The sequence below is a fragment of the Pelophylax lessonae genome (genome assembly GCF_965119305.1).
Source record: "Pelophylax lessonae genome assembly, chromosome: 4".
In the NCBI taxonomy this organism is placed as follows: Eukaryota; Metazoa; Chordata; class Amphibia; order Anura; family Ranidae; genus Pelophylax; species Pelophylax lessonae.
In genome coordinates this window covers 323,511,759-323,539,512 of record NC_138771.1, presented here as the reverse complement: position 1 = coordinate 323,539,512, position 27,754 = coordinate 323,511,759, and the positions used below count along the sequence as shown (strand labels likewise).

At 38.7% G+C, this 27,754-nt stretch overlaps 1 pseudogene across 1 annotated transcript in view; it reads left to right on the top strand.

Moving 5' to 3' along the window:
- Positions 1-1,342: 1,342 nt before the first annotated feature.
- The window catches only part of LOC309552637, a 167,946-nt pseudogene continuing 141,534 nt past the window's right edge, over positions 1,343-27,754 (top strand). The window contains exons 1-8 of the transcript in view: positions 1,343-1,537; positions 4,250-4,344; positions 6,516-6,578; positions 8,784-8,840; positions 9,287-9,337; positions 9,803-9,868; positions 11,561-11,611; positions 12,943-12,975. The product of the transcript in view is annotated as an uncharacterized misc_RNA (transcript). The remainder of the gene's footprint in view (positions 1,538-4,249; positions 4,345-6,515; positions 6,579-8,783; positions 8,841-9,286; positions 9,338-9,802; positions 9,869-11,560; positions 11,612-12,942; positions 12,976-27,754) is intronic.

Genomic DNA, 27,754 nt, shown 5'->3' with positions numbered 1-27,754 from the left:
ACGCTACAAGGGGTACACAGATAACATCAGTGTGTATAGGAGAGCATACACCTATTGCTCAGATCCCTTGTCATAGCAAACAATGCGCATCGCCCTGTGCCAGGTGGGCACTACTAAATGTAAGCAGCCAATTTTTAAGTATTTTATTGATTTTTAAATAAACAAACAGTATTACACTATATTTGGCTTCACATTGTTTCCCTGCATATCGGCTTGAGACTTACCAATAAGTTAAAGTATAAGGAGGAGAAGGAGGAATCTATTTTTTATGCCATTTCCTAATTCCATGGTACTACACAAATAAAAAATGAGGAATGGAGGAGTCCTGATGGTTTGTTCCACCCTATACAATCAGGATCAAGGGTGCTTGAGGTCTGGGTGACCTGGTAAAATCTGGTAAGAGGCATTGATTACCACCTATTACTCACTGGAGCACCTGAACATAGAATATTGACTCCAACATCACTGCACAAACCTTTTGGATTACAGTTCACTATTGATGCACTATTTATTTAAATATTGTATTGGAATATTAGCAACTTTATTAATTTATTTAATACACATAAATAAGGTATTTATTCATTAATTTATTTATCAGTATATTTCATTGAAATATTTGGTATTGAATAAGCACTTTTTCTCAGCACTACTGTAGCACTTTAATGATTAATATATGTACTAATACAGTTATCATACTGTACTAAGTACTAATTGTTTTTTTTACAAAAACGCATTTTATTTTGAGGAATCACTCACAGTATATTTGCACATTGAGTTAGCACTTTAATTTTTGGAATCACTCACAGCATTATCGCCCAAAACACATATAAACTTTTTCAATCATACCAACGCCTTTTTGTCCTTGTGAAAATGGTCAGCTGGACAGATTCATGATAGAGTCTAAAATTTTAGCTCTGTGTCCATCCAAGATTTGAGGATAAATTTTTCCTTTGCTTTCTGTTGCATCTTTGGGGCAAGGAAATCTCTATAACATCACACAGACAACAGATAATAAACTGGGGGGGGGTTAATCTAAAAAGTCCTTTAAAGGATCTCATCTTTTCACTAAAGCTTTAAATGGCACAGGGAGGCTCACATTACAAAAACTGTAAGTGGTTTAGTTGTTCATTTTAGTTTAGAAAAGCACTTCACTATGTGATCATATGTAATAAGTAGAATGGTAAATATCACAAATAATGTATTTATATTGCTCTTTACTTGCAGATCTACAAACACAATTGACTCCATAACATTTGGTAAATGGTAATTTAAGGATAATCTGGCAAGGCTAAGTGGTGTGGCTTGGAAACCTTTCATAAGTGCTGACAAAATGTTATTTGGAATGTCACCTGATGATATAACCATTTCTTCATAAAATAATAATAATAATAATAATAACAAATAAATACCATGTATATTAATATTAGTTCATCAGATCTTGTGGCCATCCCTACGTATTCCTCAAGAACCCCAAAACCCACTGACACCATGAAAACAGAAGTTGTCATTTTATTAGCTGCTATAAGATGTTGCTTTGGTAAACCAACATGAATCCAAAAGTTGGCAATCTCTAGGTATTCATTAAGAACCCACAAAGCCACTGTCATCATGAAACAGGAAATTGGCTTTTTATTTGTTGTTTTAAGCTGTTGCTTTGGTAAGCCAAAATTAATATTGATTCCATAACATTTGGTAAATTGTAATAGAAGGATAATCTGTGCTATGGCTTGGAAACCTTTCCTAAGTACTGACAAAATGTCATATGAAATGTCACCTGATGACATAGCCATCTTCCTACAATATAAATACCAACTAATTTAGCATTGGTTCATCAGATCTTCTGGCAATCTCTAGGTATTCCTCAAGAACTCAGAAACCAACTCTCATCATGAAAACAGCAGTTGTCTTTCTATTGGTTGCTCTAAGCTGTTGCTTTGGTAAGCCAAAATGTATCTAAAATATTTCTCTTAAAAACAACTCTTAACAATTATGTTTAATTTGATGTTACCCATGTGCCAAATTTTAGATTTGATTTTAGAAATTAATGTATTGCATAAGCGCTCGTAGTTATTCAATTAAATATTTTATTTTAAATTAATCTGTGCTGATTTTACCTTTTAACAATTATTTTCTAGTTTTAAATTATATGGATTGTCAGATTGCATATCTTTTTATGATGATCTTCATATCAGTATTGTTTTACGTTTCTCATTTGTGTAAAAATATTATTTTATTTTGGTTGGATTATTCTATCAAGATAATTTATTGGTAAATTCTGAAAATTCAGTGCTCTGTTATTTGTGAGGTATATCTTTTATTGAAAATATTAAAACTTGTAAAAATAATTAGTAACTATACATACATTTCGATGCATCTACCCCTATTCCAGTTAGAGGTTGGAGAAATCATTGACATTGAGTGTGGTTCAGAGATGTCTTTGCATTTGTTATGGTTTACTGCAAGTAAATCATTTGCATTACTGGTTGTTGGATAAGTCACATAACTGTAAACAAATTCACACATTGGCACCAAAAACTGTAGAGAGCCTACCGACAATGCTAATGACAAGTTCTTTGTCCCAGATTGACTTTTTACTCTTTAAATGTGTTTCTGCATTATATCCATTGTGTCATTATCAAAGAGCAGCTGGGAGACATGAAAAACTCATTCACCTCAAGAACAACATTTCATGTAAGAGTCCTAACTTGCATTTTATTGCAAGAGAAATGCCTGGGTCAGGCGTTGCTTGATTACACGTTGATATAACATTATTAAACAGTTCAACACAGTAGTGGACAAAGTCACCAGGGTGCCCCACATTTAAACACTGCCCATTTACAAACTCTTATTCATTAGATAGATACTGTAGATTGAGATAGATAGACAGACAGATAGACAGATAGACAGATAGATAGATAGATAGATAGATAGATAGATAGATAGATAGATAGATAGATAGATAGATAGATAGATAGATAGATAGATAGATAGATAGATAGATAGATAGATAGATAGATAGATAGATAGATAGATAGATAGATAGATAGATAGATAGATAGAGACCCTGTCAAGGGGATATGGGAGACGTCTTCTACATATCTCAGTGCCCATTAGACAGTAATGAATGTGTTCGCTATGCTACAACATTTGGTCATTACAAACCATGAACACAGTTGGGAATCATGAAGAACAATTTCCATGCCTCGCCTTTACTAGACAGGAGGAGCCACCAGATCCAAATCCCATATATGAGCCCCTAAGTTTCTGAAAGCCCTTGTACAGCTGCTCAGTCTTCACAAATGGTACGTCTAACCCAGGTAAAAATGCAAAAGATCAATGTCCATCTAGCTTCTTGATGTTAAGTAAACAGTAATAATAATAGACATGATACACAATCATTTGTTAACCTTGCAAATCTTTTGGGGGTTGTGCTTTACAATAATGTAAAAGCTAAGTGCTTTGAAAAGTATCTATGAGGGGTTGTGCTTCACAATTATTTGAAAAGTGAGTATTTATTATGAATTAATGTTTTCCAGTTTAGATTTATTTGAAAATATAGATTACTAATAGAGGAAAAAATTGTTCTTGACATACTGCATTCAAGACTAAGATATCTGCAGAAGCAAACAACATGCAGTAATAATACATAGCTTTTGTTTATAATTTACTATAAAGCCCAATTGAACCTTCCTGTTCAATTATGTAAACAAAGTAAGGGTGCATAGGAAATAAAAGTGTGTAAAGCTTTTCTATATAAAGTACCTCCAGCACTCATAAAAAGCTTGTTCTCCATTAGTGGTCGGCAAAACAGGACTGTGCAAGATCAGCAGTCTCTCTGCAGAGGTCCAACACACCCCCTGTGAGTCAAAGTTAGAACTCTCCAATCAGCAGAAAGTGTGAGGTTTGCTAATTGCCGAGCTTTAGCTCAAAATCACAGGGGGCATGGCAGACTGCTGCAGAAAGTCTCACAGAGTGCATAAGTTCTATGCATACTAAGATTGGGGGACAGGCTGTTTTAAGACAGCTGTAGCAGCGTTACAAAAAAAAAAAAGAACAGTAAGACTTGCACACTTATTGTTTTATACATATTAAATGAGCTTACATAATTTAATAGGAGGATTTCATTGGGCTCGAAATTAACAAGAATATAAATATAAATATAAATTAACAGTAATAATAAGGATAATATTAATAACAGTAATGACAATGATATCACCCTTATCCTCATCATTATCGATTTGTTTTGCAGACACCCCTGCTGCCTCTAAAACCCATGGAAAATATACTCGCCCTGCTCCCGCTCCCACTCCCCTTTCACCTGACTGCATAGTACGATTATTGAAGGTATGTCAGACTAAGATCATATCACAGATGGCTTGGTGAAGAATGTAAAGGGCCCTTGCTCATTTCCTACCTGGTGTGTAAAGGAATAACAATGATTTGTTCTTCACCACAATAGTAATATCCCAATGCACTGTAAATTATTTCAACAATACCAGATGTTTTTTTATAGCAACTACATTTAAACAGTACGATTAAAAACATCTTGCCTGTTTGATAATGCAAAAATTAAGATAACACACAAATATATCTGTGTTAAAAGCTACAGTTAAATATATCAATAGTTCTATTTAATTTACAATCAATAAATCTAGATAACCTGCCAGAGCAGAGCATTATGAATCAGCTACCAAGGTGCCCTGACCTCACATATAATAATGCAGAGATTGGTGGGGACATCATAACATCTGTGCTGTTCTCTGCATCACTGGGGATTACCCACCACTGTAGAGGATCAGAAGAAGAAGGGAACCCAGCCTATCACGTGACTGGCCTGATGATATCTTGAAAATGATATTATTAAAAAAAGGCAAAAAAATAACGCTCTTTGGGGAGGGGGGCCCAGAGCCTAAGGTTAGTCTTTTAAATAAGTTTTGCCTAAACTGTAATTATTATGTGAAGCTATATGAGAACTACATACTTCCATCTCCTGTCCTCATCTAGTGGTTCCAGTCAAATGACTTCCCATGTGGTTAATTGAGGCAGTTGCCCTAGATGGCACAAGAGACACAGTGGGGGGCACTGAGGCCAGAGTGTTCATACCTGCTAAAACCAAAGACCCAGCATTTCTAAGCTCCCTTCTTAGCAGCTGTGCGTTTCACATAACTAGAGGGAGTGTGCATAGCTCTTCATTGACACATAATCTGTTAAAAGTGCAGGTTCAGCATTTTTGAGGGCAGTACCTCCAGCACTTGGCTGCAAGACAGTTGCAGTGATACTGAGCCGGCACTTCTAACAGGCTTAGTGCCATTGAACTGACTGCGTGTGTATACACACACTGGCAGCACTATCATCTTTTTTTGGAGTGCAGTAGGGGTGGTGGGTACAACAAAAATGGCAGCCTCAGGTCACTTTTAAAGCAATGTTGAAGCATTAGTCTGTCATTGCAATGTATGCTCACTGTGAAATGAATGCATAAACATTTATTTCGTACAACAACAATCTCTTACCACCTCTTAACTTCTCTGACCGATGTCTCACTATATTAAAGAGTATGTCAAAAGCTTTTCTGAGTTCTTGATAGAGTGGGATATTATAAGAGCAGATAGGTTTTTCTGCTATGCAGGACTTCTTTAAAGAGATTTACACTTTTTTCCTTTCCTGTCTGGCAGGTGTTCTAACCTTTCCTTACTTTACTGAAGAAATCATTTTTATTTCTGTTGTTGCTGCCATTAGGGAAGTCCCCCCCCCTTACTTTCTGTCTAGCGATGCTGTTTCAGAAGGACAGGAATTTAGGGTAGACCTCTCTAATGGAGGCCTGGATAGTGGTAAATACCTGCCAGGGGTCAAAAGTATGAAATACTTGGTTGGATATATGCTTTAAAGCTGAACTCTAATCAGGTATAACATAAGCGTATGGGGGCAGCTCTGTAGCCCTATAACACATCATTTAATGTATTTTTATATACAAGAAGTGTAACTACAGGTATTTGATCTGGTATTACCTTTTTGTAGTCCCTGAAGGGCTGAAGTGTGATAGGTATAAGCAGCACAAGAAGCCAATTCATGTGTTAACAAGAAGCCTGCTGATTCTACTTTTACTGTCCAATTTTGGGCTGGGCAGGTCCAGGATAATCTGGGCTCAGATAAAGTGAGTTAGGTGATGTTGGCCATCAGACTGGGGACATCCAGTGGCAAAAAGTACTGTGGGGAAATCTCTGGATTGAAGGGTAATACCACAACAAAAGCAGTTTTTGGTTATTTTATCTTTTATTGGGTTATTCATTTTGTCTTGGTATTTTTGGCTGAGGTTGTTTATGTGTATAGAATCTTCTATTTGGGTGAGATCTAATGAAACTAGTGCAGCATCGGTATGTATTTCAGTGTCGTAAAACCTCATTGCATACTGATTTTTAATTTGGCAGAATATAGATCAAAGTGTCAGAATTGTTATATACCTTCCATTATGCCATTCAGTAAAATGCATTAAATTACATCACTTTATATATTTACAGTCTTCCCTCCCTGACACTCTTATCAGACTCCAGGAAATGTTGTGCTGGTTTTCTCAAGCTAAGGTAAGGTTATTTTTTTTTTTTTTTCTATTACGGTACGCTTATCATAGAGAGTTTTATATTAGTTCCTTTGAAGATGTTTCATAGCTTATTTCTGTCTTTGTAGTAATACAAACTGTAATTTCCAAATATACTGTTAATTGGATAATAATAATAGTAACAATAATAATAATAATAATAATAATAATAATCAGTATCATTAGAATTAAAAATAAAGCAAATAATCTGTGCAAGTTATCTTAAACATGATCCTTAATGGGGAACTTAGAACTAGTGAAAGGCAAATACTGTATTTTTCCTGCTAATGTGCTCATTCTGGGTAAAGTGTGTATCAGGGACTGACTGCTGGACAGCAAAACTCTTTTTCCCCCTCCATATGTCTATATTGATTTTTTCCCCAATGAATCTTTACTGCTTTGCCGGGTCACTGGGGTAACCAATCATTTAACTTCCCCTTATTCAGTTAAGCTTTGACAAAAAAAATAAAATAATGGAAGCTGATTGGTTTCTATGCAGAGCTGCATTAGATTTTGCAATCTCCGGTTTATGTCTTCAAAAATCATGTTACTATACCCATTTTATTGTGCACAAGCCTGTCTCAATTTTATCATTTTTTCCTATTTTATTTACTTTATTATCTTCAAAATTCCCAATATACAAGGTAAAAATGCTTTCCTAAACTTCAAAAGGGGAACCTTAAATGATGGAATTAAAAACTCAAACACCTTGCAAAAAAAACATCTACAATGTACCAGCGGGAGAGGAGAGGAGGGAAACTGGCAGCAATGCAGGGGAGAGACAGGGGACTCTAGGAAGCAGGGGAATCCTGCACTGCACAGGGTGATTAGGGTATGCCCAGGCACACCCAGCACACCCTGTGTGCACACCTATGGCTGACAAGGGTTATTCTGAGAGAAGGCAAGAGCACAGACATACCCCATCAGACTGTTGCCATCCAATCACAAACCGTGCAGAAGGAAGGTGACAAAGCTGTGTTGCTTAAAGGCAGTAGAGAAAAGTAAAGTAACCAGGATGGCTTTGCCTTGTAGCAGGGCTGTGTAAATCACAGGAGTGGAGGGACAGGATTCCAAGTCCAGATAAGACAAATACTATGTGGGTTTGTTTTACTAAAGGAAATTGGCTGTTTATTTTGCAAGGAAATTTTAACTTACGTTAGCTTACTGAATGGGGTGAAGCTCTACTGACTTCTATCGTCCAATCATTTGCAGGCAAAAACAACTTTTTTTTATTTTTATTTTTTATTTTCTTGCAAATTTTATTGGGTATTCTTAGCAAAGTAGATTTTTACCATATTCACTAAGCTAAGGAAAAATGATCTTGCAAAGTGAATGTTCCTTTGTAAGCAGTGTACAGTTTGTGAATGTTTTTCTCTGTATTTATTTATTTTGATTGAAAATTGCTTTAATTCTGACTTAGCTCAATTGTATATTTTAAAAAAATTGCTATATTTTTACACAGAACTAATACAAGTGGTTATATTTATTTCAGGATAAGCACACTATTAATCCCATTCCAGCAGCACTTGGCAGGAGACAGACAGTGTTATCCCTCCTAGAAAACTGCTAACTTGAGTGATTATCTGCTGCTTCTCCTCCAAGTGTAACTAAAAGTAGACTTCTTTTTTAATTTTGGATATAGTAGAGAGAGATAAATATGCTGTCTGTGTCTTCTTAAGGGAGATTCCCACTCTCTGTTTGTCATGTTTACCATTATCACTGAAAGTTTATCACTGAAAATTTTGGGTTGTCCCTAGAGCAGTAATAGTGGGTAAATGTTCCAATGCGCACACTAGCTCTGGGGACCATGTTGACAACCAGTAAATCCCTCATGTCAGAAAGATCTCCTCTTACTTCATTTGTGGGTCAGGAAGTAAAGGGAAATCTCATTGACAGGCATTATAATCCTCCCTTATTCTATTCAAAATGGAAAAAAAAAGTTTAAAAAGTTCACTTTAGTTCTACTTTAATTGTTCAGGGGGAAAGGTTGGTGACCAAGCTGTATTGGTTAATTACAGCAGAGAGAAATTATACCACTGACCTGACTAACTGAAACCCAGCCATCATTCTACATAATTACAAATATATATCTCAGAAGAGCCTTACTCTTAAATTTGTCTTTGCTCAGTGCTGTGCATTTTTTATAACATTTGTTTGCTCTAAAAATGTAAGAATTGTCTTTCTGTAACAGAAAACGAACAATGAAGAGTTGTATCGGAAGTTCCTCACTGCACTCCACCAACTTCTGGTAAGATGCTTCCGTTATTTCCTCCTTTAAAACAGTTTTTTTAATGTATTTTTTAATGTGGTGGGGAAAATAAACATTATCAGAAGCAAGGCAGCAATGGCAGCTTTTATAATTCACACAGATAGCTTTCCTTTACAGTGTGGCATTCTCTATATAGATGTTTTACAATAATTACATCAACAGGTTGGGGGGGGGGGGGGGGTTGGTTCTGGTCAAAATGAAATTAAAATAAGTCATCAGGAGGATTAAGTTGTAAGAAAAGCAGGGTAAAGAAAGTTGAAACCAGGAATATTAGATACAATCTCAGCTGCTGCTTTCCCAGTGTAGATGATAAGATAATTAATAACTGTTTGATACATGGGTGTATACACAACAATTTCTCAGTTACTCATTTTAATTTCTGATTGTTGCAGAATTTAATATGGTATTTTATCATATCTTAACAGAAAGATGCCGGGTGTGCTGTGGATCAGCTTCTGAAGATAGAAGACGTCTTGGTAAAACAGATTTTAATGGAGATCATAGCATTTTACAATACACTTGACTGTTGTATGTTATTTCTTAGGTTGCCAATACAGCAATAGGTCCTCCTAACCCCCCCCCCCCCCTCTTTGCATACTCCTCATTTCTTTATTCACCTGCTACTTGATTCAGCTGCCAGGAGAAAAAAAGAATGCTTTATATATGTTTCATGTTGTTTTGGGCCTTGGCCACTTGGCCTCTTGAGGAGTGGCTTAAGGTGATAGAAAATATGATGACCATTTTGTCCCCTTAGGATTCTTGGCTTGGCTTTAATAGGACATGTCAGGAAAAGTGAAATGGTCCTCAATCTCATCAGAAACGGGGCAAACAATCTCTTATGTCTTTAGGCACCTCCATTTTTTTAATACTAATAACTTCTCATCATATAATGACTATACAGCACATGCCATGAAATATACTAACATTTATACCTTTGTTAGGAAAATGTTGGTGACCAACTTGGAGACGCGTGTCATAAAATTGTTGAGCAAATTCTAAGCGTTGTGGTAAGTCACAAGTATCATATACGGTACATTATAATGCTATGTAAACCTGCTCAACAGAGTAAAGCAATTGCTAATGTTTGTTGCAAAATCATTCTTTATATTTTTCATTGAACACATTTTTTAAATACCTCAACACAGTTACATGGTCATGTTCCTTCACCATAAATGTAGCCTATAGTTTCAATCCATGCTGATGATGAAGCCTACATTCCTAAGAAAGAATCCATCAATTGGGTCCCCAGGACTTTTACAGTGTGGTGCTCCTCACCTGTGTTTTTTTTTTTAAGAACTCTACAGGTAGGCATAGGTTCCTTTGGGGAAAACCCCCAAAAAACGTTTGAATTTGCAGTCAGCAAGAATTGCAAAAGTATAAAAACCTTTCAGTAACATTTAATCAAGGGCATCAATTTTTTGAATTTAAAAAGGTGATACATAAAGGGCCATTTTGAAAACAGATTTTGTATAGCACTTGCATTATAGAGATAAGCAATTGGATGCCCATACCTCAAAAACGAACGCTATGCATTGGCATAGTGTAAAGATTTGTGTAAAAATTAATCTCAAATGGTTGGATAATCTGGTTTAAGGAGCAATTTGGGATGACTGCAGCTCATAGGCTGTAGCATGAGATCTATACTCTGCAAAGAGGAGGAAAACAAGATGCCTCAAGTTTACTCCTGTCAGTGGCTCCCCCACATCTAGTCAGTTGCTAGAGACCCAATCCTCCTCTCAACAGGAGTATCGTGGGCTGATAGGTACATCAGTTAGTATCAGCCTCCCACCCTATTTTTTCTTTTTCTCCCTTCCCTTTAGACTCTTCTTTTCTGGGCTTTCTCCCTGCTTCACCCCTCTAATCATCACTAACCATTTCGATCTCTTAGTCTCCAAATATAATGTTTTACATAAAATAAAAAGGATAGCCCATTGTCGTATCTTCTCCCCACGGAATATAGGTTGCCCTGACTGGTAATACAAGGCCTCCTGGCACCTAATAATTGAATCTGGTACTACTTCATAATCCCCTCTCTTTCTTAATACGGGTTTGATTGTATACTATACTCAGGTATTTGAGGGTTACCAAGTACTGTTTCTTTGCTTTCATGACTATTATTTTATATTCTCTATTAATGTTTGTAAATTGTTGACTTAGTTTTATGATGTCTGTAGAATACTAAAAAGACTCAATAAAACCTTATAATGGAAAAAAAAAATTCAGTTGCTAGGGATTTTCCCCTGTCTGAATTTGGCAACTCACTGGGCTTCCAACCTGTTGACAGCACTTCCATAGCAGTCATTTATGCTGTAACATGTGCTATCTTCTTGTAAGATTATTACATGTAATCAAATAGAATACTAGATTAAAGCAGTCCAATCCAAAGACCTTATGATAAACTTATAATACTGTACAACACAGTAGTTATTAATTTCTACCATTCGGTTTTATCATTAGTTTTTAATAAGGTCCATCTAAAAATAATTCATAATAATTATTTTATTTTTATTTTTATTTTATTTCATGCTTCTTGTGTTTTGATTCTATGTATATAAATATTGCTTCCTATGTTTTTTCTAAAGGTAGCTACATGTTAACTATAGCAAATTCTTTACATTTGTTATGGAAATTTATATTTTTATTGTAATAAACCAATGTGTTTTACTCTTTTAATATTAATTTAACCAAAATTCTTATAGGAGGACCTTGGATTAACGGAAACGCTGTTTGACTTTTTATGCCAACTTGCAGTAAGATGAATCCAACTATTCAATATAAATTATTTATCATAAATGATGTAAATAAACCAATAAATTCAAGTGTTATATGTTGCCATGTTGTAGAAAATGGTATTTAATCATACATTTATTTATTTATTTTTAGACAGATGGAGCTTTCATTTTGTAGTATTCAGAAATCACTGGCTTTGTTATTATTTATTTATTTATTTATTTATTTATTTTTTACTATATGTAAAAAAAAGACTAAAAATGAAAAAAAAAAATAAACATTTTCCCTTATGTCTATTTAACATTAAAATGTCAGAACAGTGTGAACACTCCAACATGATTCCTTTTTAGAATGTTAGTACCCCAAGGTGATCGCTTTTTTGCCCCAACTTTTCATAAATGAAGAAATGTGGTGGTATTGAGATGATAATGGTGCACTAAATACAGCTTATACAGGTTTTGCATAGAGAAGGTGGTAAAGGGGTTATTGTACAGGTCACATGTAGTGGAAGGATGGAGAAGAGGGGGTTAATGTGCAAATGTGCAGGATAAGGGAAGTAGAGGGTTAATATACATGAAGACATGGTATGGACCTCAGATTGTAAAAAGAAAGGGGGTGGGGGTTAGTAGGGAAAAACTTTACTTGCATCTGCTGCTGCCTTGGTCTGTACAGTAATCAGGAACTAATAAGTGATTCATCCATTAGTTCCCCTCTCCTCCATATCCTGTTGATGCTACAATGCTTTCATCTGTGATTGCTGTGATAAGAATCTTTATTACCAATCACTGTGATCCCAAGGTACAGAGCCACTCATTGTCTATGAACAAAGCCATTTGAGGATGATAGCTTAGTTCACAGGCATACTGCCTGGTATTTTTTTTTTTTTTTTGCTGTGCCATTTATAAATGGTGCTGCAGAAATTAGCATTCAGTACTTAGCTATTTAAAGACATATGGTTGTAAGCAAGCAGATAACTAAACAATAGAAATTACTTAATTTGCAAAGTGAATGTTTTCTTAGCTTACTGACTGGGCATGCAAAACGTTTTTTTTATTTTTTTATTTATGTATTTATTCATAAGAGGCTTGTAAATGTTAGTTAAAAAAAAAAGATAAAGCTGTGTTTGCTTTGCATAAGATATCATAAGTTAGAACGTTTTTAAAATTTCCATCCATTCAAATTGAAGACAGCATCAAATTATTTGCCAAAATCATCTTACTCTACTGACTAGTTGTTTTGAGTTTTGAATAATTTCACCTTTGCATGACTGTGTAATCAGCAATTCAGTTGTGTGCTTATAGTAATATATTTGTGAGTGGCTACATCTTAATTTATAAATATTTCCCTCTAGGGTGACGTTCTCATAAAGCTGAGTGATGCCCTTGTAAGTTTCTTGTTGTTTTTTCTTTTTAATGATGTGAGAAAAAAAAATTTTTGTACATAGCAATAGGCACACAAGCTAAGGACACAGAAGTCTGCATATACTGTGACAACTGGGGGGTTGTTTAACTCAAATTTAGCTCTCACTAATGAGTCCAGTCCATGCCCACATTTATTTCAAACAGAAAGAAAAGTTCACAGCAAATAATTAGCTTTCTTTGGAGGGGGTTCCCATCATCACTACAAACATAACAATATTCAGCCTCCTGGCTATCTTTGACAGCCTGCTGCTTCATCTCTTCACCCCCCAGGGTTGGGCCTCTGTCTGTCCTGTCCTAGACAGCCCAATGTTGAGACATGTACATATTTCTGGCTGCTCGCTTGCAAGCCCACACGTGGACTCCTCGAGAGGGTGGAGCTCTGAACTATGGCCAGGTCCAAGAGTATAAGGGTTCCAAACAACTGCACACTCAGCTCTCTGGTTACTGTCAAAACCCTGAGTTGGAGACCCTTTGTCACTTTCTCCTACATTTTCACCATTGCAGGGCCTCACCCACCTCAATACTTGCGTAATTTCTTCTAGGTTTGAAGCTGAGGCTAGGAAACCTGCTGAAGGGCATCTTAGGGTTCCTGCAAGTAACCATGTTATTCAAATGAATTGTGGTTTCCTTGTTGAGTCTAATTAAAATAAAGTTCAATGTTTAATGTCACTTCAAATAGTTTGCCTGTGCTAAGCTAGGCCAAACAAACTAATTTCATGACAGAAGGATGTGGGTGCTTGGTGTGCTGTAATGGGCTGTAGTAGCATTAGCTACATACAATAAGCAGCACTGTTTTCAGCAGCAGTAAGGGCAACTTACCATCTGCTTCCAGATAAAAAGAGAGAAAGCCTTGTATTTAATGCTAAAAGTACAAGACTTCTATTGAATGTTAAAGAAGTCTAACTCTCTTCATGGCTCTTGCACACAAGACTTAAAAAAATACTTCTGTTTGAAATTAGTTTTTCAGCCTGTTAAAGCACCTCTATGTTAGCCTATGTGTCCAGGCACACATAGACATTTACTGGTCTATCAGAAGAGGAGCGTTTATAGGCTTTAAAAAAAAAGGAGAGGAGCTTTTGGGCAGGAAAAACACGTGATGCACCTATTTATCTGTAATCACATCTTAACATGCCTAAATGCTAGGCATGTTTAGCTCTTGAGTGTTCATTTATTCCAGTGACCAGAACAAATTAATATTCTGGCCAATGGAATCTAGAAACGCCCAAACACTTCACGCGCCTAAATACTTATGCAATACCTGCTTTAGGCATGTATTTTTAAGCTGCTTTTTGCCAGGAGCAAAAGGTATCCAGAGGAGAAATTGAAATGCCCAGTGTGCATTAGCACTTTAATTTGGCAGCAGACTGGACATCACGCATAGTGATGCCGGAACACAGTGCCACATTACTGTATGTAGCTAATGCTAGTACAGTCCATTATGTTACACATTATTCTGTAATTGCCCAAACAAACTATTTGAAATGACATTAAACATAAAATCAAACTTCCCATTCCCAGGCAGTGACTTTTTCCCTGGTCCATATTAAGCATCAACAACTTTCATCCAACTGTCAAATGCCATAGCTGGCTTAAGTACTAGCATTTGCCAATGAATATTAGGGGACTGTGTACTGTCCCAAGAGGAGAGAGGCTTTGACTTGACTTTGGCAGACATTGAAGTGATTGTAAAGTCAAGTTTTTTTTAAATTTAAAAATAACAAACACCTTATACTTACCTGCTACATGCAGTGGTTTTGCCAGAGTAGCCCAGATCCTTCTCTTTTCGGGTCCCCCTTCAGCACTCCTGCCCCCCTCCTGTCGATTGCCCCCACAGCAAGCAGCTTGCTATGGGGGCACCTGAGCCAAGCTGCACACAGGGAGGTGCAGTTCGGCCCTGCCTCCTCCCTCTCCTCTGTGGCTAACTGACTTTGATTGACAGCAGCGGGAGCAAATGGCGCCACTGCTGTGTCTCAGTCAATCAGGAGAGAGAGTCCCACACGGCCAAGTGTCTCCTGCAAAATCTCTGCATGGAGATGGGCTTAGGTAAGTATTAGGGGGGTTGAGGGGGGCTGCTGCACACAGAATGTTTAAGATACAAAAAAAAAACCTTCTGCATTTATAACCACTTTACCGTTCTAGTATGAACTTTGATCCACTGATTTACAAGGACACAGAGATCAATCAGAAGACCAGCAAAGATTTTTGCATACAACACATCAGTTGCTACCTCAGTCCAGTGTAAAAAGTGGTTAGGCTGTATGTCAAGGCCTAGATGAAAAAGCCGGCCAGGGCTTGCTTGCTGGAGTACAGAGATCTGCCTTTCCCCATTCCTCTGTATCCTCTTCACATGCATACACTGATTTAATTCCCAGTGTTGCTGCCTTGACCACCAAAATCCTACCCAAACAGGGATTTTGGAGATGCATTTCTGGAGGTATGCCCATGTCAGTAGGCACAGAACTCCCAGGCCAGCAACTGCCTCTGCATGAGTTTTGCAGGCATGGTGATGATGTCACAGGGAGTATTATTAGCTGTTTTCACTACAAGAATAAGGTAAACAAATAATGCTGGGACATGAAGGGGATAGGGAGGACTTAAGTAAATTTAGGTAATGTCTGAACATGCACTTTCACATTTATAAATCTTAATTTTTTATAAATACAAAGGTGTGTAGCCCTATTTGCTCAATACATACGTAGGCTGTGCTTCCTGCTTAGTAACATAGCGCATTGATAAAGCTCACACTGACTAAAACCAGTGCAATGACTAGGCAACACTTTGATATAGCATATTATTTGGACAAATAAACAAGATCTTTTAATACTAGGAATTAAACCAATGTTACCTAAATGTATCAATAAGTATTTTTTTATATTATCTCTAACCTTAAGGTGGTTGTTAAGCCACAATGTTATGTTTACATCATCCCCTCTGTTAGATTACAAACTTTATCCTAGTGCCTATGCTTTATTAAAAGAAAAGTCAATTTCTAGCTGTTTTCACAGGTCCTATCGGCGATCACGTGACTCCCGGCTCTCTTCTCTCCCCGTCTGAGATCTCCAGTGGGCAGGCCGAAACCTTCTTCTGATGTCAGTCGGGGAGGTGAGGAGGATGGGAGGAGAGAGACGGGAGTCACATAACGGCCAAACGGCGCTGTGAAAACTGGTAGAAGTTGGCTTTTTTTAAATAAAGCACAGGCACTAGGATACAGATTGTAATCTAACAGAGGGGATGAGGTAAACATAACATAGTTTTGTAGCAGCTGGGAGGGGAGCAGAGCAGTGCCAGTGAGAGCTGACAGGCAGGGAGGGGAGGGGGGAGGAGGACAGTACAGGGCTGCGGATGACGGACACACGTACGCTGACCACCGTGTCAGGGCTCAGCAGCCATGATACACCGTGGTCAGTGTACAGGGGGGAGGGTAGAAACTGGCAGGGTCAGCCAGGTTTTTTAGGTGTTATAGGGGGGCAAATGACACAGCACAAGCACTGTGCTGTATAACATGTTTTAAGGGAATTTTTTTTTTTAGGGTAACAAAAGCTTTAATAATGTTTTAATTTCATAATTAGATAAAGTTAGAACATATTACACAGTAGATACGTGTGTTGGGTAGAAAATGTATTTCTACCTAATGTATTAATTTAGTTTTGTGTTTATGCTAATGGGTTGAATAATTTCTGTAACTTTGCTTATCTGCATTGGCCATTGTAAGTTTGTTCAATATTTTTTTTATTACCTTTTTTCCAAAATGATAGAAGGGTTATTGTGATGTTATCATTTTATGCAAAATCAGACTTGTAGAAATTTGACAGCCTTGCTTGGGCACTTTGTTGCTGTGTAACCAATGGGTAATTCAGCCTACTATTGTCTACTCATGATTTAAATATCAATTGACATTAGTTATTAGTTATTTAAATGTTTTCTAACTAAACACCACTGTCTCCTCTTTAGAAAGGGCTGAATCTGCAAATTGTCACAGACTTAACAAGTCAGATTGGTGTTGGAGGCAAAGGCAAACTTCTTGGCCTCATTTGAGGAAACAAATTAATATTGTAAGTTCCAACATATTCTCCTTAATAATATGTCACTAAACAATTTTTATCATGTTAAGAATATGTTTTTATTTGAGTTTGCTTAATGAAGATTATTTAAGTTTACAATTGAAGAACTTTAAATATTTATGTATTTTTATTTTGTTACCACTATATACATGTCATGAATCGTAATAATAATAGTAATAATATAATAAAAGAGTTTACAGACACATTATCCATATGAGCATATTCCTGACACCTGTTTAAACTTAGGAAGCTGCTTGGATGTATTGTAAAATAGCTTTAACAATTCAAATCAAGTCCAGTTTTGTTATGACTACCTTTAACTATACCTGATATATATATATATATATATATATAATAAGGTGTAATCCCGCTGTGTTCCTCAGTTAGAGTGCCACATCCCAAAAAGATTGAAAATCAATTTTTGGATCCCCTAGGGGTGGGACTTTTTAGGTCACTCAGAATACACAAGACTTATAGTCAAATAATACAAAATTTTATTGATACATATATGAAGAAAATGTCAAAAGAACACAACAGTATACAAATGCACCATTAAAATGGCAAAAACTCTAAAATGGAATATGCGAATACACTCAACCAACTGCTCCAGTTTCAATCCCACGTTTCGAGATGATAAACCTCTTCCTCAGGGATTGGGCTGGAGGGTGGTTGGTTATGGTTGGTGTATCATATATGCATATGTAGTGGTTTTGCCGCTGGATAAAAACAGGGGGATTCTAGAGCATCCACAGAGGTCAATGGTTTTTTGAAAGTAAAAACTATATGCACGTCAGGCAATATAGTGCTGGAAGTAGAAGCAGGAAGGGTTGTGCGCCCCGGGGAGAAGTGTCACAGCTGGAGTCCAAAATGCTATAACGGTCGGGCTGAAACCAGACACATCCAACTTCAGATAGTGTAGCAGTCGAGCAACCTCCTCCCAGCAGTGGATGTCACCATATATATATATATATATTTATAGAAAATTAATTTTAGATTTTTTTTCTTTCAGGGATGTCCAAAATTGGAGATTGTTCAGAAAAAAAAAAAACAAGACTCATTGGTAGTTGTCTTTCTTTTGCTGTATGCTGACATCTATTTTTCTCTAACTAATGACATTTGATTATGTAATTAGTTCACTTTCTATCTAATAAAATACATGCTCATTAAAAGTACTTCTTTTGTATTGATTTTCTAGAAATAGACAATGTTTTTTAGGTAGAAAATGATAAAAGAACAGGGATATATATTACAGAAAAAAGTAGTTGTTGCAAATTTACACATGCAAAGGCAGAGGTAAAACTTGGGTTTGATAAGGGATGAGGAAAGGATAATAAACACAGGTCAATGAAACTTGTCATGCCAGTAAATCTAATTATTTTGTGGGCTAAGGATGCCATTTAACAGGAGTTTGATGTTAAGGCAGCACTCCAACTTAACAGCAATGCTTCTACACACAAAACATAATTAACAACTTGTAATCTGTGGCCCAACTTTTGTACTCTTTACATTGTTCACTATGGACATCAGTTACTCAATACACTCTATGCATTATGGATAACAGTTGATGAATATACTTCAAAACTCCTCTCTCACTTTAGCTGTGCAGCATTTCTGAGTCTGTAATGGACTCCACCAGCCCAGTAACAAGTCACCTCACATCCAGTGACATTGATTTGTATATTTAATTTGAATAGTAGGAAGCTGTACTCTTGTACATAACCCATACTTTTTTTTTTCTTCCAAGTCCTCGCTCCATTTTCCGTGACTCCCAGGCTGGATCCTTAGAACACCCCATGCCGCAATGTCGAACCCATTGTTTAGGTTTCGATCACTAAAGAAGGAGCCTAAGCATACAAGCTCCTTACCTACCAGGGCCTTCCATTACCAGTGCCTTCCATCACCTTTGCAAAGTCACTGCTTCCCAACTAGCTGGCTGTTTATGCACCCCGTACTAGTACTGTAGTCATTAGCCATGGAAATATAGCATTCTCCGAAAAAGCTTCACTGCATCTTAGACATTGCCACTGCATCTTCTCTGACTTGCCTTGTCCCCTTTTTAGGCCCTGTTCTTGTGATACACCATAGATGTATTGCATCCCTTTAAGATTGTCCTCAGGTAACTTCAGACCAGGTCAAGTTGAATAACAATAAATGTTCTTTACTGAAGTTGTTTAAATGTGACAAATTGATGATTCAAGAAGTTATCTTCACTACACATTCCTGTACATAATCTTCTCAGAGCCCCTTAGTTAGTCCACCGGTGCCCCTGATTTTCCCATGAGGTAGTCATACCTTAAAAAAGTGAAGACAAGTGAAGTCTTTAAATCCAAAGCTTGAATCCATATTATTTGGACCAAGAGTGGGCTCACACAGGGAGAAGTCAAGTGCCAGTAGTAGTTCACATCCTTAGCAGCTTTCTCCCTTGAGTGGGAGCCCTAAAACTGTACCTCTGGTCTTCTTACTATTTACGGTGCCCCCGAAAGGTGGTTTCCTCCTACTTTTTCTGTGTTTGCCCCAGCAGAGGGCAGTACCACCTAAAAAAAAAAATCTTGGGAAAACCTGACCAGCAGAGTTAAACCTTATCTTACAGGGAGTACCACTTCTGCAGGGCAAGCTCAACTAAACATTGCAGTATTCTAATATAGAAATCTAACCATAGACATCAATTGAAAACAACAGAACCTTTTAAAAACATAAACATGTAACATCCACCTGCTTACAAATTGGCAGTACATTTTAAAAGTGGGCAACTACAGATGCTGTGCCTCTCCTTCAGATATCTGCTTGAGTGCCCTGGGAGCCCTGAAATATAGGGTGATATACTGTGCAAAAAATAATAGTGTAACACCCTCCTAGGTAGGTGCAAGAAGAGAGTATATATTTTTTATTCTGCTTACCAGACAGATTTCCAGGTAAATGTATATTGCTCTCTGCCTACCAGAGAGCAGGATCCATTAGTAGTGTTGAGCGAACACGGACTGTATTATTCGTGTTCGTACCGAATAATTGGATTTTTTGTACCCGAACACGGACACGGACACTTTACTGTATGTTCGGGTAAAAATCCGTGTTCGGTCGTTTTATTTCCGGGTTTTGCATGCTTTGGCGCTCTTTTCATGGCGGGCTTTCAACAGCCAATCAACAATCGTTTAACTGGTGTGCCTTAAGCCATCCCAGCCATGCCTGCAAATGTCTCAGTAGCTGTGATTGGCCGTCTGAAGCATGTGACCAAGTCTTTATAAGTTCGAGGCAGCCGCAGCGGCGTCATTATGCTGCTTAGATTCAGGGACAGAGAGCACACATCAACGTGCTGGCTGCTGATTAGGGAAAGATAGGCAGGAAAAAACCATTTGTGTCCGGATAGAATTGAGGGACAGGTCGGAGTGTTTAGGCAGGGCGAGTTGTAGGCATTTTAGGGATAGAGTCTGCTGAATTATATAGGGTCAGTGTCTTCTACAAACTACAATCGATATTGCTGTGTGGGGGGTGGGGTGAATCTGCACTCAATCCTGATCTACGATCTCTTCTCAATCCTGTTAGGGACAGAGTCTGCTGAATTTTAGGGAAACTGTGTTCTACAAACTACAATCGATATTGCTGTGTGGGGGGTGGGGTGAATCTGCACTCAATCCTGATCTACGATCTCTTCTCAATCCTGTTAGGGACAGAGTCTGCTGAATTTTAGGGAAACTGTGTTCTACAAACTACAATCGATATTGCTGTGTGGGGGGTGGGGTGAATCTGCACTCAATCCTGATCTACGATCTCTTCTCAATCCTGTTAGGGACAGAGTCTGCTGAATTTTAGGGAAACTGTGTTCTACAAACTACAATCGATATTGCTGTGTGGTGTGGGATTGGAGATAGGCAGGTGTCAGTGATCCACATCCATTTTTCTGTGTGTGAGCTGCAGTGAACACAATCTTTTTGGGCTGCAGTGAACACAATCTTTTTGGGCTGCAGTGAACACAATCTTTTTGGGCTGCAGTGAACACAATCTTTTTGGGCTGCAGTGAACACAATCTTTTTGGGCTGCAGTGAACACAATCTTTTTGGGGTGCAGTGAACAAAATCTTTTTGGGGTGCAGTGAACACAATCCTTTTTGGTGTGCAGTGAACACAATCTTTGTGGGGTGCAGTGAACAAAATCCTTTGTGGGGTGCAGTGAACACAATATTTTTGGGGTGCAGTGAACAAAATCCTTTTTGGGGTGCAGTGAACAACATCCTTTTTGGGGTGCAGTGAACACAATCTTTTTGGGGTGCAGTGAACAAAATCCTTTGTGGGGTGCAGTGAACACAATCTTTTTAGGGTGCAGTGAACACAATCTTTTTGGGGTGGAGTGAACAACATCCTTTTTGGGGTGCAGTGAACAAAATCCTTTTTGGGGTGCAGTGAACAAAATCATTTTTGGGGTGCAGTGAACACAATCTTTTTGGGGTGCAGTGAACACAATCTTTGTGGGGTGCAGTGAACACAATCTTTTTGGGGTGGAGTGAACAACATCCTTTTTGGGGTGCAGTGAACAACATCCTTTTTGGGGTGCAGTGAACACAATCTTTTTGGGGTGCAGTGAACACAATCTTTGTGGGGTACAGTGAACAGAATCTTTGTGGGGTGCAGTGAACACAATCTTTGGGGGGTACAGTGAACACAATCTTTGTGAGGTGCAGTGAACACAATCTTTGTGGGGTGCAGTGAACACAATCATTGTGGGGTGCAGTGAACTCAATCTTTGTGGGGTACAGTGAACACAATCTCATACTGAAGGTTTGAGGGTGCTGCCTGTTCCATACTCCCCCTACTCCTCATCTAGCCTTTTAGGGGTACAAACAATAGTAATTGGGGCCTAGTGTGGTTGTGTACGTGTGATATACATACACTTTTTTGGGATCATATTTTCTATTCCGCTATTTAATCAAAAACCTTTGGGGATCAGTTAAATTGGGGGATAGTCTGTGTTGGTACGTGTGAGAGAGATCCACCTTTCCAAGTTGTTGGGGTTCATCTCATACTTCTGAAGGTTTGAGGGTGCTGCCTGTTCCATACTCCCCCCTACTCCTAGCCTTTTAGGGGTACAAACAATAGTAATTGGGGCCTAGTGTGGTTGTGTACGTGTGATATACATACACTTTTTTGGGATCATATTTTCTATTCCGCTATTTAATCAAAAACCTCTGGGGATCAGTTAAATTGGGGGATAGTCTGTGTTGGTACGTGTGAGAGAGATCCACCTTTCCAAGTTGTTGGGGTTCATCTCATACTTCTGAAGGTTTGAGGGTGCTGCCTGTTCCATACTCCCCCTACTCCTAGCCTTTTAGGGGTACAAACAATAGTAATTGGGGCCTAGTGTGGTTGTGTACGTGTGATATACATACACTTTTTTGGGATCATATTTTCTATTCCGCTATTTAATCAAAAACCTCTGGGGATCAGTTAAATTGGGGGATAGTCTGTGTTGGTACGTGTGAGAGAGATCCACCTTTCCAAGTTGTTGGGGTTCATCTCATACTTCTGAAGGTTTGAGGGTGCTGCCTGTTCCATACTCCCCCTACTCCTAGCCTTTTAGGGGTACAAACAATAGTAATTGGGGCCTAGTGTGGTTGTGTACGTGTGATATACATACACTTTTTTGGGATCATATTTTCTATTCCGCTATTTAATCAAAAACCTCTGGGGATCAGTTAAATTGGGGGATAGTCTGTGTTGGTACGTGTGAGAGAGATCCACCTTTCCAAGTTGTTGGGGTTCATCTCATACTTCTGAAGGTTTGAGGGTGCTGCCTGTTCCATACTCCCCCCTACTCCTAGCCTTTTAGGGGTACAAACAATAGTAATTGGGGCCTAGTGTGGTTGTGTACGTGTGATATACATACACTTTTTTGGGATCATATTTTCTATTCCGCTATTTAATCAAAAACCTCTGGGGATCAGTTAAATTGGGGGATAGTCTGTGTTGGTACGTGTGAGAGAGATCCACCTTTCCAAGTTGTTGGGGTTCATCTCATACTTCTGAAGGTTTGAGGGTGCTGCCTGTTCCATACTCCCCCCTACTCCTAGCCTTTTAGGGGTACAAACAATAGTAATTGGGGCCTAGTGTGGTTGTGTACGTGTGATATACATACACTTTTTTGGGATCATATTTTCTATTCCGCTATTTAATCAAAAACCTCTGGGGATCAGTTAAATTGGGGGATAGTCTGTGTTGGTACGTGTGAGAGAGATCCACCTTTCCAAGTTGTTGGGGTTCATCTCATACTTCTGAAGGTTTGAGGGTGCTGCCTGTTCCATACTCCCCCTACTCCTAGCCTTTTAGGGGTACAAACAATAGTAATTGGGGCCTAGTGTGGTTGTGTACGTGTGATATACATACACTTTTTTGGGATCATATTTTCTATTCCGCTATTTAATCAAAAACCTCTGGGGATCAGTTAAATTGGGGGATAGTCTGTGTTGGTACGTGTGAGAGAGATCCACCTTTCCAAGTTGTTGGGGTTCATCTCATACTTCTGAAGGTTTGAGGGTGCTGCCTGTTCCATACTCCCCCTACTCCTAGCCTTTTAGGGGTACAAACAATAGTAATTGGGGCCTAGTGTGGTTGTGTACGTGTGATATACATACACTTTTTTGGGATCATATTTTCTATTCCGCTATTTAATCAAAAACCTCTGGGGATCAGTTAAATTGGGGGATAGTCTGTGTTGGTACGTGTGAGAGAGATCCACCTTTCCAAGTTGTTGGGGTTCATCTCATACTTCTGAAGGTTTGAGGGTGCTGCCTGTTCCATACTCCCCCCTACTCCTAGCCTTTTAGGGGTACAAACAATAGTAATTGGGGCCTAGTGTGGTTGTGTACGTGTGATATACATACACTTTTTTGGGATCATATTTTCTATTCCGCTATTTAATCAAAAACCTCTGGGGATCAGTTAAATTGGGGGATAGTCTGTGTTGGTACGTGTGAGAGAGATCCACCTTTCCAAGTTGTTGGGGTTCATCTCATACTTCTGAAGGTTTGAGGGTGCTGCCTGTTCCATACTCCCCCCTACTCCTAGCCTTTTAGGGGTACAAACAATAGTAATTGGGGCCTAGTGTGGTTGTGTACGTGTGATATACATACACTTTTTTGGGATCATATTTTCTATTCCCCTATTTAATCAAAAACCTCTGGGGATCAGTTAAATTGGGGGATAGTCTGTGTTGGTACGTGTGAGAGAGATCCACCTTTCCAAGTTGTTGGGGTTCATCTCATACTTCTGAAGGTTTGAGGGTGCTGCCTGTTCCATACTCCCCCTACTCCTAGCCTTTTAGGGGTACAAACAATAGTAATTGGGGCCTAGTGTGGTTGTGTACGTGTGATATACATACACTTTTTTGGGATCATATTTTCTATTCCGCTATTTAATCAAAAACCTCTGGGGATCAGTTAAATTGGGGGATAGTCTGTGTTGGTACGTGTGAGAGAGATCCACCTTTCCAAGTTGTTGGGGTTCATCTCATACTTCTGAAGGTTTGAGGGTGCTGCCTGTTCCATACTCCCCCTACTCCTAGCCTTTTAGGGGTACAAACAATAGTAATTGGGGCCTAGTGTGGTTGTGTACGTGTGATATACATACACTTTTTTGGGATCATATTTTCTATTCCGCTATTCAATAAAAACCTTTGGGGATCAATTAAATTGCGGGATAGTCTGTGTCGGTACGTGTGAGATCCACCTTTCCAAGTTTTTGGGGTTCATCTCATACTTCTGAAGCTTTGAGGGTGCTGCCTGTTCCATACTCCTCCTCCTCCTCATCCATCCTTTTAGGTGTACAAACAATAGTAATTGGGGCCTAGTGTGCTTCTGTACGTGTGAGATACATACACATTTTTTGATCATATTTCCTATTCCGCTATTCAATAAAAACCTTTGGGGATCAATTAAATTGCGGAATAGTCTGTGTCGGTACGTGTGAGATCCACCTTTCCAAGTTTTTGGGGTTCATCTCATACTTCTGAAGCTTTGAGGGTGCTGCCTGTTCCATACTCCTCCTCCTCCTCATCCATCCTTTTAGGTGTACAAACAATAGTAATTGGGGCCTAGTGTGCTTCTGTACGTGTGAGATACATACACATTTTTTGATCATATTTCCTATTCCGCTATTCAATAAAAACCTTTGGGGATCAATTAAATTGCGGAATAGTCTGTGTCGGTACGTGTGAGATCCACCTTTCCAAGTTTTTGGGGTTCATCTCATACTTCTGAAGCTTTGAGGGTGCTGCCTGTTCCATACTCCTCCTCCTCCTCATCCATCCTTTTAGGTGTACAAACAATAGTAATTGGGGCCTAGTGTGTTTCTGTACGTGCGAGATACATACACTTTTTTTGATCATATTTCCTATTCCGCTATTCAATAAAAACCTTTGGGGATCAATTAAATTGCGGGATAGTCTGTGTCGGTACGTGTGAGATCCACCTTTCCAAGTTTTTGGGGTTCATCTCATACTTCTGAAGCTTTGAGGGTGCTGCCTGTTCCATACTCCTCCTCCTCCTCATCCATCCTTTTAGGTGTACAAACAATAGTAATTGGGGCCTAGTGTGCTTCTGTACGTGTGAGATACATACACATTTTTTGATCATATTTCCTATTCCGCTATTCAATAAAAACCTTTGGGGATCAATTAAATTGCGGGATAGTCTGTGTCGGTACGTGTGAGATCCACCTTTCCAAGTTTTTGGGGTTCATCTCATACTTCTGAAGCTTTGAGGGTGCTGCCTGTTCCATACTCCTCCTCCTCCTCATCCATCCTTTTAGGTGTACAAACAATAGTAATTGGGGCCTAGTGTGCTTCTGTACGTGTGAGATACATACACATTTTTTGATCATATTTCCTATTCCGCTATTCAATAAAAACCTTTGGGGATCAATTAAATTGCGGAATAGTCTGTGTCGGTACGTGTGAGATCCACCTTTCCAAGTTTTTGGGGTTCATCTCATACTTCTGAAGCTTTGAGGGTGCTGCCTGTTCCATACTCCTCCTCCTCCTCATCCATCCTTTTAGGTGTACAAACAATAGTAATTGGGGCCTAGTGTGTTTCTGTACGTGTGAGATACATACACTTTTTTTGATCATATTTCCTATTCCGCTATTCAATAAAAACCTTTGGGGATCAATTGAATTGCGGGATAGTCTGTGTCGGTACGTGTGAGAGAGATCCACCTTTCCAAGTTGTTGGGGTTCATCTCATACTTCTGAAGGTTTGAGGGTGCTGCCTGTTCCATACCCCCCCTACTCCTCATCTAGCCTTTTAGGGGTACAAACAATAGTAATTGGGGCCTAGTGTGGTTGTGTACGTGCGAGATACATACACTTTTTTTGATCATATTTCCTATTCCGCTATTCAATAAAAACCTTTGAGGATCAATTGAATTGCGGGATAGTCTGTGTCGGTACGTGTGAGAGAGATCCACCTTTCCAAGTTGTTGGGGTTCATCTCATACTTCTGAAGCTTTGAGGGTGCTGCCTGTTCCATACTCCTCCTCCTCCTCATCCATCCTTTTAGGTGTACAAACAATAGTAATTGGGGCCTAGTGTGCTTCTGTACGTGTGAGATACATACACATTTTTTGATCATATTTCCTATTCCGCTATTCAATAAAAACCTTTGGGGATCAATTAAATTGCGGGATAGTCTGTGTCGGTACGTGTGAGATCCACCTTTCCAAGTTTTTGGGGTTCATCTCATACTTCTGAAGCTTTGAGGGTGCTGCCTGTTCCATACTCCTCCTCCTCCTCATCCATCCTTTTAGGTGTACAAACAATAGTAATTGGGGCCTAGTGTGCTTCTGTACGTGTGAGATACATACACATTTTTTGATCATATTTCCTATTCCGCTATTCAATAAAAACCTTTGGGGATCAATTAAATTGCGGAATAGTCTGTGTCGGTACGTGTGAGATCCACCTTTCCAAGTTTTTGGGGTTCATCTCATACTTCTGAAGCTTTGAGGGTGCTGCCTGTTCCATACTCCTCCTCCTCCTCATCCATCCTTTTAGGTGTACAAACAATAGTAATTGGGGCCTAGTGTGTTTCTGTACGTGTGAGATACATACACTTTTTTTGATCATATTTCCTATTCCGCTATTCAATAAAAACCTTTGGGGATCAATTGAATTGCGGGATAGTCTGTGTCGGTACGTGTGAGAGAGATCCACCTTTCCAAGTTGTTGGGGTTCATCTCATACTTCTGAAGGTTTGAGGGTGCTGCCTGTTCCATACCCCCCCTACTCCTCATCTAGCCTTTTAGGGGTACAAACAATAGTAATTGGGGCCTAGTGTGGTTGTGTACGTGCGAGATACATACACTTTTTTTGATCATATTTCCTATTCCGCTATTCAATAAAAACCTTTGAGGATCAATTGAATTGCGGGATAGTCTGTGTCGGTACGTGTGAGAGAGATCCACCTTTCCAAGTTGTTGGGGTTCATCTCATACTTCTGAAGGTTTGAGGGTGCTGCCTGTTCCATACCCCCCCTACTCCTCATCTAGCCTTTTAGGGGTACAAACAATAGTAATTGGGGCCTAGTGTGGTTGTGTACGTGCGAGATACATACACTTTTTTTGATCATATTTCCTATTCCGCTATTCAATAAAAACCTTTGAGGATCAATTGAATTGCGGGATAGTCTGTGTCGGTACGT